Genomic DNA, 21,405 nt, shown 5'->3' with positions numbered 1-21,405 from the left:
CTCTGCCTGGAATGTTCTTCCTCCAGATCTTAATATAGCTGGCTCCTGGCTCCTTCTTCTTATTCAGGGCTCAGTGAAATGTCCTTTTATCCAAGAAGCCTTTCCTGTCCATCCAATCTAAAGAAGCACTCCTAACACTAACTATTTCTTCCTGTCTTTCTTTTTATCACATTATTAATCATTATCTGATTATGTTCTAGTTTAATCTGCTTTTTATTCTTTCTACCTATCCACTGGAAAACAAATTTCATAAGCACAGGGACCTTGCCTGCCTTGATCACTCTTCTTATGTTAGCCCCTAAAACAATACCTGCCACAGAGTAAGTGCTCAGTGAATGGTTTTTTGGTTGAACGAACAGATAAAATGAAACTAGATTTAAAGAAAATTATGCAATGAGACTAAAATATAAGCTATTAAGAGAAAGAGAAATAAATTTACTAAGTCCTAGTTATACTCCAGGTTCTTTGGGTACATATCTCATGAAAGATTTACAAAACTCTGTAAAGGACATATTATTATCCCTATTTACTATTTTCTACTATTTTCTTTCTTTCTTTTCCTTTTTTTTTGAGACGATGTTTCATTCTTGTTGCCTAGGCTGGAAAACAGTAGCATGATCTCAGCTCACTACCACCTCTGTCTCAGGGTTCAAGCAATACTCCTGCCTCAGCCTCCTGAGTAGCTGGGATTACAGGCATGCGCCACCATGCCCGGCTAATTTTTTGTATTTTTAGTAGAGACGGGGTTTCACCATGTTAGGTAGGCTGGTCTCGAACCCCTGACTTGAGGTGATCCGCCCACCTCAGCCTCCCAAAGTGCTGGGATTACAGGCATGAGTCATCATTTCCAGCCCCTATTTACTATTTTCAGATGAGAAATATAGTCTAGGAAAGGTTTAATAAGGAGTTCAATGGCAAAAGTGACATCACTATGCATCTGACTGACTCTAAGCCTATGCCCTTAACACTCCTTCTTTGACATATAAACCTATTTGTTCATTTTATGATTCTCCTTAAATGATCTCATGAAAACTGGGATGCCTAGTGCAGTAACTGTCATTGTGACCTTAGCCTTATAAAACTAGTGAGAGACCAGAAAATAGAGTAGTGCTAATCAAGTTTGGCACAATGAATGAACATGCTGGGAGCTAGTGAGAATGTTTACAAGTCAAAGACGTTCTGGATCTATCTTTAAACTGAAAGAAGATGTGAAAAGAAAGCCCCGCAGAATCCTCCTCCTATGAACACTGTACAAATACAACCTGAAAATAACTCATACAGATCACCTTAAACCTGACTAACACGATCCTCAACAATTTCCTTCCCATGTCAAACACACATACTTTGAGACTGATATGAATGAGAAAACATGAAAATTTTTCTACGCATAAATCTAAATGCTAACCCTGAAATGACCCAGATATTGCTGGTCTTCCCATGCTAATCTCTGCCATCCCTCTGTGACTTCTCTGCAGCCTATTCTGTCATTGAAAAAGAAGATCTAATTGCACAGAGCATTCCTAAGTATGTAACCTACAGCAAGTCAATTTTTCATGACAGTAATACATCATACCCTTAGAGTATCTCCACTGCATCACAGGCTTTCCCTCCTGTCCCTCTGCTTTCCAAAATCAGTATTCCCAAATATGACCCTCTCTACTAGTAGAGCCCACCCCCCAACCCCCACCGCAAAAAAGGTGTTCATTCTCCTGAATGTGCTGCTTTCCTGCCAGGCCAGTTTGCCTTCCCAACTTATTTTGTTTTGTTATATATATTTACATACAACATATTTGCCAAAACTGCACTACATTTTTACCCTGATAAAATACTTTTACACATTACAGTTAAAGAAGTATGCTCATTTTCTAAGGTGCTATGGAGGAACAAGAATATTATTAAACATTTAAATCTTAAAAATGATCTTCTGAACTCACAAATAAAATTAACATCAAATAAACAAACAAATCATTTATCAGTGTAACGTCATCAAAATTAGTTAATAACAGCTCATGTAACTAAGAAAGATATCAAAGCCCTACCTCACAGTCCTCTATATCTGTGTGTTCTGCATCCTTAGACTTAACCAACCACAGATCAAAAATATTTGGGGAAAAAAATGGATGTTTGCATGTACTGAAAATGTAAAAACTGTTTTTCTTTCTTTTTTTCTTTTTTTGAGACGTAGTTTCATGCTTGTTGTTCAAGCTGGAGTACAACAGCACGATCTCAGCTCACTGCAACCTCCGCCTCCCTGGTTCAAGTGATTCTCCTGCCTCAGTCTCCCAAGTTGCTGGGATTACAGGCACACCACCATGCCTGGCTAATTTTTTGCATTTTTAGTAGAAATGGGGTTTCACCATGTTAGCCAGGCTGGTCTCCAACTCTTGATCTCAGATGATCTGCCTACCTTGGCCTCCCAAAGTTCTGGGACTACAGGCATGAGCCACTGAACCTGGCCAAAAACTGTTTTTCTTGTCATTATTTGCTAAAAAATACAGTATAACAATTATTTACATATAATTTGCAAGTATTATAAGTAATCTAGAGATGATTTAAAGTATACAAGAGAATGTGTGTAGGCTGTATGCAAATACTATGCCATTTTATATTAGAAAATTGAGTATCCATGTATTTTGGTATCCACAGAGGGGAGAGGCCTCCTGGAACCAATCCTACACAGATATCAAGAGAAGACTGTAGACACATGATCATGTGAGATTCATACTAGTAGAATGAAGATGGTTGAATATTATAAGATCTACCAATGTAATTTATCCCATTAGCAGGTCCAAGGAGAAAAAAAGTATGATAACATTTATAAATTTGAAAAAATATTTGATAAACTTCAACATAAACTACAAATATTTTTAAATTCTTAATAAAACAAAAAGTATATATAGTTCCTTAACATAATTAACATATGTATAATTATATACATAGCATGGGTCCAAAACCTATGTCATGATTAATGATGAAATTCTAGAAACAGAACCACTAAGCTTGGGAACAAAAGCAAGATGCACATGTATTACCACTACTATTTTACATTATTCAAGAAGCACAAGTCAATAAAATTAGAAGAAAGAAATAATAAGCGAGATACAAATAGAAAAGGGAGAGGCAAAAGTATCAGCATTTACAACTAATATGATTAGATAACAAGAAAATCTATAATAATCAACTGAAAAAACAATTATAAACAGTAAGAGAATTCTGTATGGTGGCTTTCCTTTAAGTAAAAATAACCAATTAGAAAATACTATGCCACAAAAGATCTCATTTCCAAGGGCATAACTAAAATAAAAAGGTCTTGTGAATAAGTCTATTAACAAATGTAAAAAAAAAAAAAAATGTAAAATATCTATATGAAGAACTTTAAAACTCTAATAAATCCATAATAGAAATCTTTAATAAATTAAAGAAGTATCCTATTCATGGGTATTGTAAAATTATCAATCTATCTAAATTAAATGATAAATGTAACGTAATCTCAATAATACCAACAGAATCTTGTTGCTTTTGTTGTCTGCAACCAGATAAGCTGATTCTAAATGTCACTTACAAAAATAAAATATATTAAAATAGCCAAGAAAATTCTAAATTTTAAAAGATCATAAACTTATAATAATTAAAACAGATTCTTTATGCTGGCTTCACCAAAAGTAATAAAATTTTTAAAGTCCAGAAATAGACTCTATATGTAAAAATTTAGTATACATAAAACTGCATTTCAAAAAAGCAGAGAAAAGACAGATTATTCTAGCAAGCTGGAAAAATAAAACTAAATTTCTGTATAACTCACTTCTCACATTTCTAATTGATCAAAGGTCAAAGTAATTAATCCAATAAAATCCTAGACAAAAACAATCAAAACTTCATCACTTCTAAATGTGAAAGTTATTTCTAAGTAAGATTCAAAATCCAAAATAATAAAATTGCTAAATTTGATGGCTTAAGATTTGTTTTAGTCTGCAAAAAAATTCCATATGTCAAAATACAAATAACAAACTACAAAATATATTGGTAGCACATATGATAAAGGGCAAATGTTCTTTCTAAAGAAAGTACTCTTACACTTCATCGGAAAAAGATCAATGCAATAGGAAAATGGGCAAAAGATAAAAACCAGAAGTTCACAAAATAAAAATACTAGCAAGTGGTTTTACAAAAGGAATAAAATATCTAGGAATGCAGATACTAATAGAGGTCAAAGATCTCTACAATGAGAAAGATGAAAAAAATCATAGATGACACAAACAAATGAAAAAACATTCCATGCTCATGGACAGAAATAAGCAATATTGTTAAAATGGCCATACTGCCCAAAGCAATTTACAGATTCAATGCTATTCCCATCAAACTATCAATGTCATTTTTCAGACATTAAAAAAACTATTTTAAAATTCTATGGAACAACAACAAAAAAAGAGCCCCAATAGCCAAAGCAATCCTAAGCAAAAAGAACAAAACCAGAGGCATCACACTACTGGATCAAAATGTACTACAAAGCTACAGTAACCAAAACAGCATGGTACTGATTCAAAAACAGACACATAGACAAATGGAACAGAATAGAGAATCCAGAAATAAAGCCACACACCTACAACCATCTGATCTTTCACAACATGGACAATAACAAGCAATGAGGAAAGGACTTCCTATTCAATAAATGGTGCTGAGATAACTGGCTAGCTCTATGTAGAAGATTGAAACTGGACTCCTTCCTTTCACCATATACAAATATCAACATGATAAAGGACTTAAACGTAAAATCTAAAACTATAAAAACCCTTGAAGAAAACTAGGAAATACCATTCTGGACACAGGTCCTGGCAAAGATTTCATAATAAAGATTCCAAAAGCAATTGCAACAAAAACAAAAATTGACAAATGGGATCTAATTAAACCAAAGAGCTTCTACATAGCAAAAGAAACTATCAACAGAGTAAACAGACAACCTATGGAATGGGAGAAAATGTTTGCAAACTATGCATCCAACAAAGGGCTAACATCCAGAATCTATGAGGAACTTATATAAATTAACAAGCAAAAAACAACCCCATTAAAAAATGGTCAAAGGACATAAACAGAAACTTCAAAAGAACACATACATGTGGTCAAAAAACATACAAAAAGTGTTCAACATCGCTATTCATTAAAGAAATGCAAATCAAAACCACAATGAGATACCATCTCACACCAGTAAGAATGGTGATTATTAAAAAGTCAAAAATTAACAGATGCTGGTGAGGCCGTGAATAAAAGAGAACTCATATGCTGCTGGTAGAAATGTCAATTAGTTTGACCACTGTGGAAAGCAGTTTGGAGATTTTTCAAAGAACTTAACATAGTACTCCCATTCAACCCATTAATACCATTACTTGGAATATACCCAAAGGAATATAAATTGTTCTACCATAAAATCACATGCATGTGTGTGTCAACTGCAGCACTATTCACAATAGCAAAGATTTGGAATCAACTTAGATGCCCCTCACTGGTGGATGGGATACAGAAAATGTAGTACCTATATACCATGGACTACTACATAGCCATTAAAAAAAATTTTTTAAAAAGACAAAATCATGACCTTTGCATGAATCCAGCTAGAGGGCATTATCCCAACCAAATTAATGCAGAAACAGAAAACTAAATACTACATGATCTTACTTATAAGTGGGAGCTAAACACTGAGAACACATGGACACTAAGAAGGGAACAACAGACACCAGGGCCTATTTGAGAATGGAGGGTAGGAGGAGAGTGAGTATTTCAAAAACTACCTATTAGGTACTATGCTCATTACTTGGGTGATAGAATAATCTGTACACCAAACCCCTATGACATGCAATTTACGCATGTAACAAACCTATACAGGTACCCCCAAACCTAAAATAAAAGTTGGAAGGAAAAAAAACCCAAATGGCTTTTAGTCCATAAGAAGATGTTCAACTTTACTCATAATTTAAAACAAAAATTAGACCAGACACAGTGGCTCATGCCTGTAATCCCAGCACTTTGGGAGGCTGAGGCAGGTGGATAACCTGAGGTCAGGAGTTTAAGACCAACCTGCCCAACATGGTAAAACCCTGTCCCTAATAAAAATACAAAATTTGCCGGGCGCGGTGGCTCAAGCCTGTAATCCCAGCACTTTGGGAGGCCGAGGCGGGTGGATCACGAGGTCAAGAGATCGAGACCATCCTGGTCAACATGGTGAAACCCCGTCTCTACTAAAAATACAAAAAAATTAGCTGGGCATGGTGGCACGAGCCTGTAATCCCAGCTACTCAGGAGGCTGAGGCAGGAGAATTGCCTGAATGCAGGAGGCGGAGGTTGCGGTGAGCCGAGATCGCGCCATTGCACTCCAGCCTGGGTAATGAGCGAAACTCCTCCTCAAAAAAAAAAAAAAAAAAAAAAAAAAAAATACAAAATTAGCTGGGCATGGTGTCTCACACCTGTAATCCTAGCTACTTGGGAGGCTGAGGCACAACAATCGCTTGAACTTGAGAGGCGGAGGTCGCAGTGAGCCAAGATCATGCCACTGCACTCCGGCCTGGGCTACAGAGTGAGACTATGTCTTAAAAAAAAAAAAAATAGTAAAATGACATTCCATCTTTAACTATCCACCTCAAAAAAAATCAAAAAGTTTAAAGATACAGTATTTTGGCATGAAAGTGAGATTTAGGAGCTCTCACATAGCACTAATGGAAGTATAAATTGGTCAACTCCCTTTAGATTTTTTTTTTTTTTTTTTTTTTTTTTTTTTTTTTTTTTTTTTGAGACGGAGTTTCGCTCTTGTTACCCAGGCTGCAGTGCAATGGCGCGATCTCGGCTCACCGCAACCTCCGCCTCCTGGGTTCAGGCAATTCTCCTGCCTCAGCCTCCTGAGTAGCTGGGATTACAGGCACGAGCCACCATGCCCAGCTAATTTTTTGTATTTTTAGTAGAGACGGGGTTTCACCATGTTGACCAGGATGGTCTCGATCTCTCGACCTCGTGATCCACCCGTCTCGGCCTCCCAAAGTGCTGGGATTACAGACGTGAGCCACTGCGCCCGGCCCTAGATTTTTTAAATAGATATTGCCACATGAAGTTTGGCAATATCTATCAAAATTAGAACTATACATGCTCTTTCACCCAACAATTTTACTTCTAAAAATATATACACATGGGAAAGACACATGTTAAAAAAAAAATCAGTGCAGCACTCTTGTAAGAACAAAAATGAAGGGAAAACTTACATGTCCATCAGCAAGCAATTGTTACATAATGAATGGTTCACTCATAATATGGAATACTGAGCAGCCAGTAAAAGGAATGCAGATGTGTCTAAGCTCATCTCTAAAATACATTAAATGAAAAAGACCAAGGTGCAGAAGAGTAGTTTCGATTTACACGAACATGCTTCTATTTATATGAAAAGGCAGCTAGAATCACATATATTTGCACATGCTTAAAATATTATTCAAAGGATGCAACAGAAAATAGCTAATGACAGTTACTTCTGGGGAGGGGTTTTAGAGATCTAGAGTAGAAGAGAATTTAAGTTTTTTATTGAGCATATTTTTATTCTGTTTGAAATGTTTAGTCTGAGCATTTGAAGTTATAAAAAGTAATACATCCTTCATTTTGCTTTCAGATTTATGTCACTAAAAATCAATTTTTCTTTTTAAATAACAAACTATTTTCTTTTTAACTAAATAAAATAATGTATTATTTCTTATACAGCACTTAAAAGTGTATAGAAAACTCAAAATGTTCTAAGAAGTTAACTTTGAAATTCTTTTCCATAAAAATGTGGATATTTAGACTGTGAAGCACAATTCTAATGGTCTAACCAATTTAACACTTAGCACAGTGGCTACCAGAGTAAGCAAACACTGTATAAATCCTTGTTTAAGGAAATAAAGAAAAAAAGGGACTGGATAAAACTAAATATACTCCCCAGTGCTACTCTTCAGATATAAGCAACAACTTACTGGGTGTGCCAAAGGCTTAGAAAGTTTCCAGTCACCCTCAGAACAACCACAGAGCCAGAAAGACTGGTCAGAGTAGTTTCCTGACATACTCTTTGCCAAACAATCACCACCTTTGTCTTTCCAATCCTAGCTTGTTGATCACTACAGTTTTCCTTCAACCTCCCCTCCTTCAACTTTCCCTTAAGTAAGGTTTATCTGGAACAAATAAAAGTACTTTCAAGTAACCAATTGACCATTGATTTATATAAAATTCAGTGCTTATGGAGCATAATAAGGAATGCTGAGATAAATTAATGTTTGATAGAGTGATTACATAAGGAAATGAGTTTGTCTGAGTGAGAGAGCACATAGGGAGAAAAAAACAAAAACATTTTTTAAAAAATACAAGTATTAAATCCAGCCTTTTGTAGATTGTTGAACTCACAAGGTAAGCTACCAAACCTATAAATTCTTTCTTTTTTATTGCAAAAACAGAGTATGAGTAACCTGACCTCATTTTACACTGTGTGGCTTTTTTTTTTTTTTTCCCATTTTCTCTTTCAACAGTGAGTGCTATCTAATATCCATTAAAGCTCCAGTTTTCTGCAAGATATTCTTATTCCTGATTAACTATTCATATAGTAGAAGATTATTTGCTTGGCTCTTTACAACTTTTCCAGTCCATTATCAGTATCAAGTCACATTCCAATAACCACTTAACTCCAGTAAATGATGTATATGTGAATGAAACAGTATGGCACACTAGAACAGTATTAAACCATTTTAAAAATACAATGAAAATATATACACATATAGGTATCTGTATATATCTGTGAATACAGATAGGTATGCTTTTTTGAAAAAAAGCAAGTATAGCATCATTAAGTACACCAAAATTAACTTGCTACAAATTAACCTAGAAGAATGAAAACATGGTTGCACTTTTAAAGATGTTAAAGTCATTATTAGGTTCAGGCAATAGTGAAATCCAACTTCTTTAAGTAAACAGTTTACATACATTGTATGCTTTTTAGATACTTGTAACCTAAAATAAACGTAGGATTCTCTTCAAAATCACTATTTTGGTATCTTCAAAAATCTTAACTAGAGCCATCTCTTCTACCTAGCAGATATTTCTTCAGTTCAATACCTGATTCCTAGGAATACAGTTCTAAGTCAGGCATCCCAATATAATTACCAGGAACCTTTGGGCAATGCAGAAAGCTGGGATTAAATAGAGAGACATTTAATATTCAGAGGGAGAACATGGTATCTACTTACTTTTGTTAGTGAATCAGGTCAACCATAGCATTCTTTTCTTTAAACCACAGAATTTTGATGCCTCCATCAATTTCTATAGATACTACATGATAAATGCCATTCTCTTCCTGAGAATCATTTTTTTTTTTTTATGTGCTAGTATAACTGCAGGAGGCAGCATCATCATGATGAAACATTTCTGCCTAAAAGATGCAGATGTGACTTTGGAAGTCACTGGGTCCTGATGCCTTTCTATAAAAGCTGCTCTAAGGGAGGAAACCTTTTTAAGGGTTGTGGACTCACACGGCCTTCTTTGATGATAAACAGATCCAGGTCTTGAAGTATGTGCATTTTTCTATAGTTGCTCAGAAGTTCCACTGGCCCATGAAGAGTGCAAAGTAATTTTTAAGAAACATTACTAGTTTTTCTTAGCAATCAGCACTTTGAAAGACAAAAATTTTAAAGCTTTTTATCAACTTCAAACAGTATTAAAATGTAGAATAACTGAGATAAACAAGCATTTTTGAAGTATTTAAAAACAGAGTAAATAAGTAGGTTATAGAATTAGGCATTTAAAAAATCTGAAGCATGAACTCTATAAAGTGAAAAGTAGAATGACAAAGAACTCTTTTACTTGACAACCTTTCTAAGCTCTATGCATTAAAAAAATTCAACTAGCATATATCACTTCTGGAATAATAAAAACACAGATTCAAAATTGTTTTAAATTATAAATGACATGTTTTAAGAAAGTCAAACATGTTAGTGTAGGAACAACCAATTCCAGTCCTTCAGAAATCAGTTAAGTATAAATACATTTTATGAATTTTTTTTTTCAAAAAACTAATTAGTGTAAGAAACACATGAACCTAAACCTTTCCACACAGGCCAGAAGAATTCACTTCTCTATTCATTAAACTTTTAAAGCACAGGCCAACTTTGTCACAAAGTCAGAAATCTACAATATGCTCAGTTTTCTGTTGTTCATAAGCACTGAAACTTTCATAAGTGATTGTGAGTAACACACTGTCATTTTATGTCCTATAATAATTTCAATCAACACAATGTTGGTGGTAGCGCTGGAAGCTGCAACCCGCCATCAACTTCAGAACAGAAGGTGAACGTGACAAACCTATACTCAAAAGGTCAAACAACTGTCATGACACTGTGGGAGACAGGGTTCTATGTAACAGAGATAATCATGACAACATTTATTTGGCAAAACAAAACAAACAGAATAGGGAGAGTGACTCCTAATGGACACAGGGTTTCTTCTTGGAGTGAAGAGAATGCTCTAGAAGTAGACAGTGGTAATGGTTGTATAGCCTTATGGCTAAATTAAAAGCCAGTGAATTGTACACTTAAAAGGGGTGAATTTTATGGTATGTAAATTATATCTCAATTTTTTAAAAAACCAAATAAACAAATCTTAAAGAACAAAACACTGGCTGAAAATGAGTAATGACATTCTGAAAAACATATACAGTATTTTCGCAGAGCCATTGCTGGGTACAGGAAGTTAAACAGACACACAGCTTACGGCTCATGTCCAGGGTGTTTCAGAATGAACATGTTCTGCACTTTGATTTCAAAAAGAAGATAGATAAAGGCCCTAAGCTCAATCCCCATATCTCTAGGCTTCCTCTAAGAATCTGTGTTCTGAAAATTTACCACTGGTTTTCTAAGTATGTGCAAACAAAAGCAGGGTAAACACACACTGCAGTCCATTACTTCTAGAAGGTGCCAGTCCTTCAGCCCAATCATCTCATCCTATTGCGGGAAATGAATGCACCCACCATTGTGCAGCTTTCCTGTACCACAGGATTTCTTTCATGTGCCCTGAGCTCTTTTGAATGTGAAATGCTTTTAGAGGAGACATCTAAGAGGTCTGTGCAGCTAGGCCATTTTCCTTTTTTAAAAATACAATAGACAACATTTTGGTTTCTATAGACTTCTAGAGTATATATAAATAAAAGCAAAGAATACCCCACCTATTTGGAGAGGAAGATCTACAAGATCATTCAGCCTATCTATGTCTAAATGTAACAATCTGCAGGACTGAAATCTCTTTCCCGGAGACATGCTTTTAAAGCCAAGGAAAATAAAAGCATACAATAAGGCCATTCCTAAGCTATATCTGTCAGCCATAGCTTTCAAGAGTTTAGAAAAACCCGTAAGTGGCTTTATCACTAAAAGAAAAACGTTTTATTTTTTCTTGAAAAATAAGGGATACTGACCACAGTAGAACATGATTGGGGCTTTTGGGATACAGGTTATGTTCTGTTGGTGAAAATTCATCAAGTTATAGAATACCAGTGTATTCCTGTGCAAACCTGTAAATACGTATACTTCCATGGCAAGTAAAAAACAAATAAAAGGGAAACAGAGTTGCTAAATGAAGAGTAAAGACTTCATTAGTTTCTTCACTAAAATAAAACATCAAGTTGAAGAAAACAATGATGACAGCTAATTCTTAATATAGCACCACAATGGCAGGCACTATACTAAACCCTTTATATATATTTTATCTTAAAGCAATATATTCTTGTATTTCAAAAAGGAACTGAACCATGTGTGCCCTAAAAATATATCTGTCTACAATCCAGTATCTGCCTGGCAGGAACTGGTCTAACCTGATAGTTGGTCCCACCATAAACTACTGAGTCTAAATCTCCTATGCTGTCAAGAAGGAAAGGAAGGCCCATTCTCCCACCGTGGTGACACATCCCCACATCCCGAGGATGAATACAGAGTTGAAAAGGAGTCAAACTCCATGCTATTTCTTTACTTCTGCTCCACTTTCCCACCAACAAGAGTACTTTCATGAAAGCTGAACTAGAAGAGTAATAACTATTTCCCTTCCTCACCACTCCATGTACTCAAGCAGCTGTTTATGAGCCTTTTATAATTCCACAGAAGTCTGGCTAGGCCCGCAATTCCTTAAGTACATTTTTTGAATAAGGATCCAATGGAGTCTTTGCCAGGTACAAACAGGAAGTGAAAGAATGATCACTTTCCTTTTTGCATTCTAGACATCTTAAGACCAGTTGCCACTAATTTTTTAGGGACTGATAAAATTTTGTTATAATGGCATTATTTTATAATAAACTATCTGCTACTAAAATATAAATATCCAGGGAACATTTATCAAGCACTTTCTACTTGCTAGATGCTGAGGGGCTCTTTACATCCTTTGTCTCAAATTAATCCTAAAAATAGGTTTAGCCAGCCAGAGTGGCATGTGCCCATAGTCCCAGCTACTCAGGAGGCTGAGGTGGGAGGATCACTTGAGTCCAGGAGTTTGAGGCTGCAGTGAGAAGTGATCATCCCACTGTACCATAGCCCAGGCAATGAAGGAACAAGACCCAGTATTTTTTAAAAAAGAAAAAACAAAACAAAACAAAACACTAACATTTATGAGTTTCTACTGCATGCTGAGCACCACTTTAAGTACTTTACATGTATGAATTCATTTAATGTCTTAACAGTCCTATGAGATGTATACTAAAAAATCATTCTCATTTTTTCAGATGAAGAAACTCCAGCCTAGAAAACTTGAGAAACTTAAAAGAGGCAGGTAACTAAAAGGTAGCAGAGTGAAGGTTAGAAGCCAGGCAATTAAGTGTGGGAGTCCACATCATTAACCACTGCACTCCACTGCCCCTCACCACTTAGTGAAGCAGATATTATCCCCCTAGCAAAGAAGACACTGAGTTCAGGGTATAAAAGTTACTTGCTCAAATTCTGACAGCTAGTCACGGATGGGCCTCAATTCAAATCCACATCTACAGGATTTCAATGCCCGGACTATTTCTATCCCCTTCTCTGCCTACTGGAGACAGTGATAATGCAGAACTGACACCTAGCTTCTCCACAGTAAACTGAGAATTGGAAAAAAAAAGTCATTTAAGTAACATTCTCCCAACACGACCTCTTTCTTTCTCTGTGTTCCAAGATCTTTGTCTAATGACATTTGCTTTTCTCAGCATTATATAGTTGTTTTTTTAATAGCAGAAAGAAAGAAAGAAAAGAAAAGAAAGAAAGAAAGAAAGAAAGAAAGAAAGAAAGAAAGAAAGAAAGAAAGAGAAAGAAAGGAGGGAGGGAGGGAGAGAGGGAGGGACGGACGGAGGGAGGGAAGGAGGGAGGGAAGGAAGAATTTTTGACAACAGGAAAACATTAGCTATCAATGACTACAACACAAGATAATATCAGAGAAAACAAAGCATTTTTAGATTGCTCATTGTAAAAAATCAACAGTAAGCAGACCAACTGAGCTCTCTTATTATGGATTATGCACAAAAAGGTAAAAAAAAAATAGTTTTTCATACCATATTCTTTACCAACCACAGTTTTCGCCCAACACTTAGGATGAGTTTGAGAGAGTTTCTGTGTTCAAAGCCTTTAAAGTTCTCAAGGCAGGTTTTCTGTGAAATAGTCCTATTCCTGGGTTGCATAGGGCTGTCCTTTGTACTTTAGATTATTTAGTAGCATCTCTGGCCTCTACACATTGGGCACCACTAGGACAACTTTCCCCCATGCTCCCCACAGCTGTGACAACCAGTATGTCTTCAAGCATTATCAAAAATCCCCTTTCAAGGGCAAATGAACCCAGGTTGACAACCACTGGGACAGGTCTCCCGTTCTAATAATTCAAGTTATTCTCTATCAGTCTCCTCCGTACTTGTTGCTTCATGAATATTCCTATTTGTTTTGCATATTCAGACAGGGACCATTTTTGTATTTTTATCTCTTCCACAGCCACAAGTAATTCAGTGTGTTTAGATTGGCTCAACCTAATGTCATGTACCCAGGTGCTCCTTAAAACAACAGTGGGGGATCCGACTTTCAAGATGGCCGCCTAAGAACAGCTCAGGACTTCAGCTCCCAGTGAAAGTGCAGAGGGTGAGTGGACGCCGCATTTCCAGACGAACTCTTATTGCCCACAGACCAGGAGATACCCAGGCAGAGGGGTCGCCAGCGTCGCAGTCCCAGCCGGTGCGGCTGTTTTGGCCCCCACGGGGCTGATTCCGCCCGCGCGGCTGCTGTGACCACTCCCTGTTGCTGCGGTTCTCCGTACAAAAACCACTGGTCTGGGAGCCCTCTTAGCTGGCGAGCAGAGCCTTGAGACGGCAGAATAGCCCATTCATCTGAAATAGCGAGCCAGGCCAGGAGATTCCTAGGCAAAAAATCCGCCAGGAGCCGGCGCCGCGGTTCGAGCCGACTCCGTGAGTCGCAGCACGGGAGATCCCGGCGCCTTTTCAACAAGCGACCGGAACGCGGGGTCGTTCAACTTAAAAGAAAAGACTCTGAGTCAGGGAGCCAGGTGATCAGGCTCGGTTGGTCCCACCCCTCCACCCCCAACAACAACGAAAACAAAAACAGTAATTGGAAACCCTCTGGGTTGAGCCCTTCAAACCAAGCACAGCTGAACCGGGACGATCCGGCTCCGTGGGGGAGGGGCTTCCGCCATTACTGAGACTCTCCACCGCTACGGAGGCAGGCTGCCGTTGCCGAGGCAACCCGCCGTTGCCGAGGCAACCTGCCACAACAGAGAGAGTCCGCCATAACAGAGGCGGGGCCACCATTGCCCAGACAGTTCTAACTACGCCCATATAAAAAGGACTGCAGGGAAGAGCTCAGGGCAGCTGGGCGGAGCCCACAGCAGCTCAGCAAAGCCCCTGCGGGCAGGCAGAGGCTAGGCGTGCTGCTAGCTAGGCGGGTCTGACCTGAAAAAAAAAAAAAATCAAAAAAGGCAGTAGTGCAACGGAAACTCATAAAGCTCCAACTCCCTGGGACAGAGACAGACAACAGGTGGATAAACCCACAAAAATGGGTAGAAACCAGCGTAAAAAGGATGAAAACTCCCGAAACCAGAACACCTCTCCTCCTAAAAGTGATCACAACTCCTCACCAGCAAGGGAACCAGACCAGATGGAGAAGGAGGGTGATGAAATGACAGAATCAGACTTCAGAAGATGGGTAGTAAGAAACTACAATGAGCTGAAAGAACATGTTCTAACCCATCGCAAAGAAAATAGGAACCTTGAAAAAAGATTGGACGAACTGCTGACGAGAATGGACAGCATAGAGAGGAGAATAAGTGAATTGATGGAGCTGAAAAACGCAACACGAGAACTTCGTGAAGCATGCACAAGCTTCAACAGCCGAATTGACCAAGCAGAAGAAAGGATATCAGAGGTCGAAGACCAACTCAATGAAATAAAAAGAGAAGGCAAGAACAGAGAAAAAAGCGCAAAAAGGAATGAACAAAATCTTCAAGAAATGTGGGACTATGTGAAAAGACCTAATCTACGTCTGATAGGTGTACCTGAATGTGATGAAGAGAATGAATCCAAGCTGGAAAATACTCTTCAGGATATTATCCAGGAAAACTTCCCCAACCTAGCAAGGCAGACCAATATTCAAATCCAGGAAATACAGAGAACACCACAGAGATATTCCTCAAGAAGAGCAACCCCAAGGCACATAATCGTCAGATTCACCAGGGTTGAAATGAAAGAGAAAATGCTAAGGGCAGCCAGAGAGAAAGGTCGGGTTACCCACAAAGGGAAGCCCATTAGACTCACAGCAGATCTCTCAGCAGAAACCCTACAAGCCAGAAGAGACTGGGGGCCAATATTCAACATCCTTAAAGAAAAGAACTTTCAACCCAGAATCACCTATCCAGCCAAACTCAGCTTCATAAGTGAAGGAAAAATAAAATCCTTTGTGAACAAGCAAGCACTCAGAGATTTCATCACCACCAAACCTGCTCTACAAGAACTCCTGAAAGAGGCTCTACACATATAAAGGAACAACCAGTACCAGCCACTCCAAAAACACACCAAATGGTAAAAAAGCAGCAACACAATCAAGAATCTGCATCAACTAACCAACAAAACAGCCAGGTAGCATCAAAATGACAGCATCAAATTCACACATAACAATACTATCCCTAAATGTCAATGGACTAAATGCCCCAATCAAAAGACACAGACTGGCAAATTGGATAAAAAGCCAAAACCCATCAATGTGCTGTATCCAGGAAACCCATCTTACATGCAAGGATGCACAAAGGCTCAAAATAAAGGGATGGAGGAAGATCTACCAAGCAAATGGAGAGCAAAAAAAGGCAGGAGTTGCAATTCTCATCTCTGATAAAATAGACTTTAAAGCAACAAAGATCAAAAGAGACAAAGAAGGACATTACATAATGGTAAAAGGATCAGTGCAACAAGAAGAGCTAACGATCCTAAATATATATGCACCCAATACAGGAGCACCCAGATACATAAGGCAAGTTCTTAATGACTTACAAAGAGACTTAGACTCCCACACAATAATAGTGGGAGACTTTAACACCCCATTGTCAATATTAGACAGATCAACCAGACAGAAAATCAACAAGGATATCCAGGACCTGAATACAGACCTGGAACAAGCAAACCTAATAGACATTTACAGAACTCTCCACCCCAAATCCACAGAATATACATTCTTCTCAGCACCACATCACACCTACTCTAAAATTGACCACATAATTGGCAATAAATCACTCCTCAGCAAATGCAAAAGAACAGAAATCATAACAAACAGTCTCTCAGACCACAGTGCAATCGAGTTAGAACTCAGAATGCAGAAACTAACTCAGAACCGCACAGCTTCATGGAAACTGAACAACTTGCTCTTGAATGTTGACTGGATAAACAATGAAATGAAGGCAGAAATAAAGATGTTCTTCGAAACCAATGAGAACGAAGACACAACATACCAGAATCTCTGGGACACATTTAAAGCAGTCTCTAGAGGAAAATATATAGCAATGAGTGCCCACATGAGAAGAAAGGAGAGATCTAAAATTGACACCCTATCATCAAAATTGAAAGAGCTAGAGGAGCAAGATCAAAAAAACTCAAAACCTAGCAGAAGACAGGAAATAACTAAGATCAGAGCAGAACTGAAGGAAATAGAGACACAAAAAACTCTTCAAAAAATCAATAAATCCAGGAGCTGGTTTTTTGAAAAGATCAACAAAATAGACAGACCACTAGCCAGATTAATAAAAAAGAAAAGAGAGAATAACCAAATTGATGCAATAAAAAACGATAAAGGGGATATCACCACAGATTCCACAGAAATCCAAACCATCATCAGAGATTATTACAAACAACTCTATGCACATAAACTAGTAAACCTGGAAGAAATGGATAAATTCCTGGACACCTGCAACCTCCCAAGCCTAAACCTGGAAGAAGCCAAAACCCTGAATAGACCAATAACATGGTCTGAAGTCGAGGCAGCAATAAAGAGCCTACCACCCAAAAAAAGCACAGGTCCAGATGGGTTCACAGCTGAATTCTACCAGACATACAAGGAGGAGCTGATACCATTCCTTCTGAAACTATTCCAGACAATCCAAAAAGAGGGAATCCTTCCCAAATCATTTTACGAGACAAACATCATCCTGATACCAAAACCCGGCAGAGACTCAACAAGAAAAGAAAATTTCAGGCCAATATCCATGATGAACATAGATGCAAAAATCTTCAATAAAATACTGGCAAACCGATTGCAACAGCATATCAAAAAGCTCATCCACCATGATCAAGTAGGATTCATCCCGGGGATGCAAGGCTGGTTCAACATACGCAAGTCCATAAACGTAATTCACCACATAAACAGAACCAAAGACAAAAACCACATGATTATCTCGATTGATGCAGAGAAGGCTTTTGACAAAATTCAACAACACTTTATGCTAAAAACCCTCAATAAACTAGGTATTGACGGAACGTATCTCAAAACAATAAAAGCTATTTACGACAAACCAACAGCCAATATCATACTGAATGGGCAAAAACTGGAAGCATTCCCTTTGAAATCTGGCACTAGACAAGGATGCCCTCTCTCACCACTCCTATTCAATATAGTACTGGAAGTTCTAGCCAGAGCAATCAGGCAAGAAAAAGAAATAAAGGGTATCCAAATTGGAAAGGAGGAAATCAAATTGTCTCTATTTGCAGATGACATGATTGTATATCTGGAAGACCCCATCATCTCAGCCCAAAATCTCCTGAAACTGATAAACAACTTCAGCAAAGTCTCAGGATACAAAATCAACGTGCAAAAATCACAAGCATTCCTATACACCAGTAATAGACTTCAAGAGAGCCAAATCAAGAACGAACTGCCATTCACAATTGCTACAAAGAGAATAAAGTACCTAGGAATACAACTAACAAGGAACGTAAAGGACCTCTTCAAGGAGAACTACAAGCCATTGCTCAACGAAATAAGAGAGGATACAAACAGATGGAGAAACATTCCATGTTCATGGTTAGGAAGAATCAACATCGTGAAAATGGCCATACTGCCCAAAGTAATTTACAGATTCAATGCTATTCCCATCAAGCTACCAATGACCTTCTTCACAGAACTGGAAAAAAACACCTTAAACTTCATATGGAACCAAAAGAGAGCCCGCATAGCCAAGTCAATTCTAAGCAAAAAGAACAAAGCAGGAGGCATCACACTACCGGACTTCAAACTATACTACAAGGCTACAGTAATCAAAACAGCATGGTACTGGTACCAAAACAGAGATATAGACCAATGGAACAGAACAGAGGCCTCACAGGAAATACAACATACCCACAACCATCTGATCTTCGACAAACCTGACAAAAACAAGCAATGGGGAAAGGACTCCCTGTTTAATAAATGGTGTTGGGAAAACTGGCTAGCCATGTGCAGAAAGCAGAAACAGGACCCCTTCCTGACACCTTACACCAAAATTAACTCCAGATGGATTAAAGACTTAAACATCAGACCTAATACCATAAAAACCTTAGAAGAAAATCTAGGCAAAACCATTCAGGACATAGGTGTAGGCAAGGACTTCATGACCAAAACGCCAAAAGCAATGGCAACAAAAGCCAAAATAGACAAATGGGACCTAATCAAACTCCACAGCTTCTGCACGGCAAAAGAAACAGTCAGTAGAGTGAATCGGCAACCAACAGAATGGGAAAAAATTTTTGCAGCCTACCCATCTGACAAGGGGCTGATATCCAGAATTTACAAAGAACTAAAGCAGATCTACAAGAAAAAAACAAACAAGCCCATTCAAAAATGGGCAAAGGATATGAACAGATACTTTACAAAAGAAGACATACAGGAGGCCAACAAACATATGAAAAAATGCTCATCATCACTGGTCATCAGAGAAATGCAAATCAAAACCACATTGAGATACCATCTCACACCAGTTAGAATGGCGATCATTAAAAAATCGGGAAACAACAGATGCTGGAGAGGATGTGGAGAAATAGGAACACTTTTACACTGTTGGTGGGAATGTAAATTAATTCAACCATTGTGGAAGACAGTGTGGCGATTCCTCAAGGACCTAAAAATAGAAATCCCATTTGACCCAGCAATCCCATTACTGGGTATATATCCAAAGGATTATAAATCATTCTACTACAAGGACACGTGCACACGAATGTTCATTGCAGCACTGTTTACAATAGCAAAGACCTGGAACCAACCCAAATGCCCAACGATGATAGACTGGATAGGGAAAATGTGGTACATATACACCATGGAATATTATGCAGCCATCAAAAACGATGAGTTCACGTCCTTTATAGGGACATGGATGAACCTGGAAACCATCATTCTCAGCAAACTGACACAAGAGCAGAAAATCAAACACCGTATATTCTCGCTCATAGGCGGGTGTTGAACAATGAGAACACATGGACACAGGGAGGGGAGCACTACACACTGGGGTCTGTTGGGGGGAAATGGGGGAGGGGCGGGGGGTGGGGAGGTGGGAAGAGATAGCATGGGGAGAAATGACAGATACAGGTGAGGGGACGGAAGGCAGCAAAGCACACTCCCATGTGTGTACCTATGCAACAATCTTGCATGTTCATCACATGTACCCCAAAACCTAAAATGCAATAAAAAAAAAAGAAAAAAAAAAAAAAAAAACAACAGTGGGGACTTTGAACAAAGGGTATACAGAAGTTCCTTGTACTAGTCTTGTAATTTTCTTGTAAGTTTGAAATTATATCAATATAAAAAGTTATAAAAATATATTAGAAATATGTGAGCAAGTATTAGCAAATCACCTACCTGATGAGGGATTAATATCCAGACTACATAAAGAACTACTACTCAACAATGACCAAAAAACACCTAATTTTATTTTATTTTATTTATTTATTTTTTTTTTTTTTGAGACGGGGTTTCACTCTTGTTACCCAGGCTGGAGTGAAATGGCGTGATCTCGGCTCACCGCAACCTCCGCCTCCTGGGTTCAAGCAATTCTCCTGCCTCAGCCTCCCTAGTAGCTGGGAATACAGGCGTGCGCCACCATGCCCAGCTAATTTTTGTATTTTTAGTAGAGACGGGGTTTCACCATGTTGACCAGGATGGTCTCGATCTATTGACCTCGTGATCCACCCGCCTCAGCCTCCCAAAGTGCTGGGATTACAGGCGTGAGCCACCGCGCCCGGCCTATACACCTAATTTTAAAATGGGCAAAAAACTTGAACAATATTTCTCCAAAGATGATAAACAGAAGGCCAACCAGTATATATAAAATGATGGCCAATAAGCAGATAAAAAATGCTCAGCTGCACTAATCATTAGAGAAAATGCAAATCAAAACCACAATGAGATATCACAGCCATTAAAAATGGCTATTCTCAAAAAATATATAAAATATCAAGTATTACGAAGGATGTGGAGAAACTGGCTTCTTTGTGCACTGTTGGCAGGAGTGTAAAATGGTGCAACTACTATGAAAAATATGGCAGTTTCTCAAAAATTAAAAATAAAACTACCACATGATCCAGCAATCCTACTTATAAGTATAAATATACCCAAAAGAATTGAAAGTGTATCTCAAAGACATGTTTGCACACCTACGTTCACAATAGCCAAGAGGTATAAGCAACCCAAATATCTATCATTGAATAAATAGATAAACAAAATGTGGTATATATACACACAATGAAATATTATTTGGCCTTAAAAATGAAAGAAATTCTGTCACATGTTACAAGATAGATGAATCTTTTTTTAAAAAATGAAAGAAATTCTGTCACATATTATAAGATAGATGAATCTTTATGACACTATACCAAATGAAATAAACCAGTCACAAAAAAGTCAG

At 37.9% G+C, this 21,405-nt stretch overlaps 1 protein-coding gene across 1 annotated transcript in view; it reads right to left on the bottom strand.

The window, feature by feature from the left end:
• The window catches only part of PPM1L (protein phosphatase, Mg2+/Mn2+ dependent 1L), a 312,963-nt gene that overhangs the window by 267,218 nt on the left and 24,340 nt on the right, over positions 1 to 21,405 (bottom strand). The window lies entirely within an intron of this gene.

This window comes from Saimiri boliviensis, chromosome 9 (assembly GCF_048565385.1).
Source record: "Saimiri boliviensis isolate mSaiBol1 chromosome 9, mSaiBol1.pri, whole genome shotgun sequence".
NCBI lineage: Eukaryota > Metazoa > Chordata > Mammalia > Primates > Cebidae > Saimiri > Saimiri boliviensis.
The sequence above is the reverse complement of the archived record's forward strand: the minus strand, read 5'-3'. Positions and strand labels throughout refer to the sequence as shown.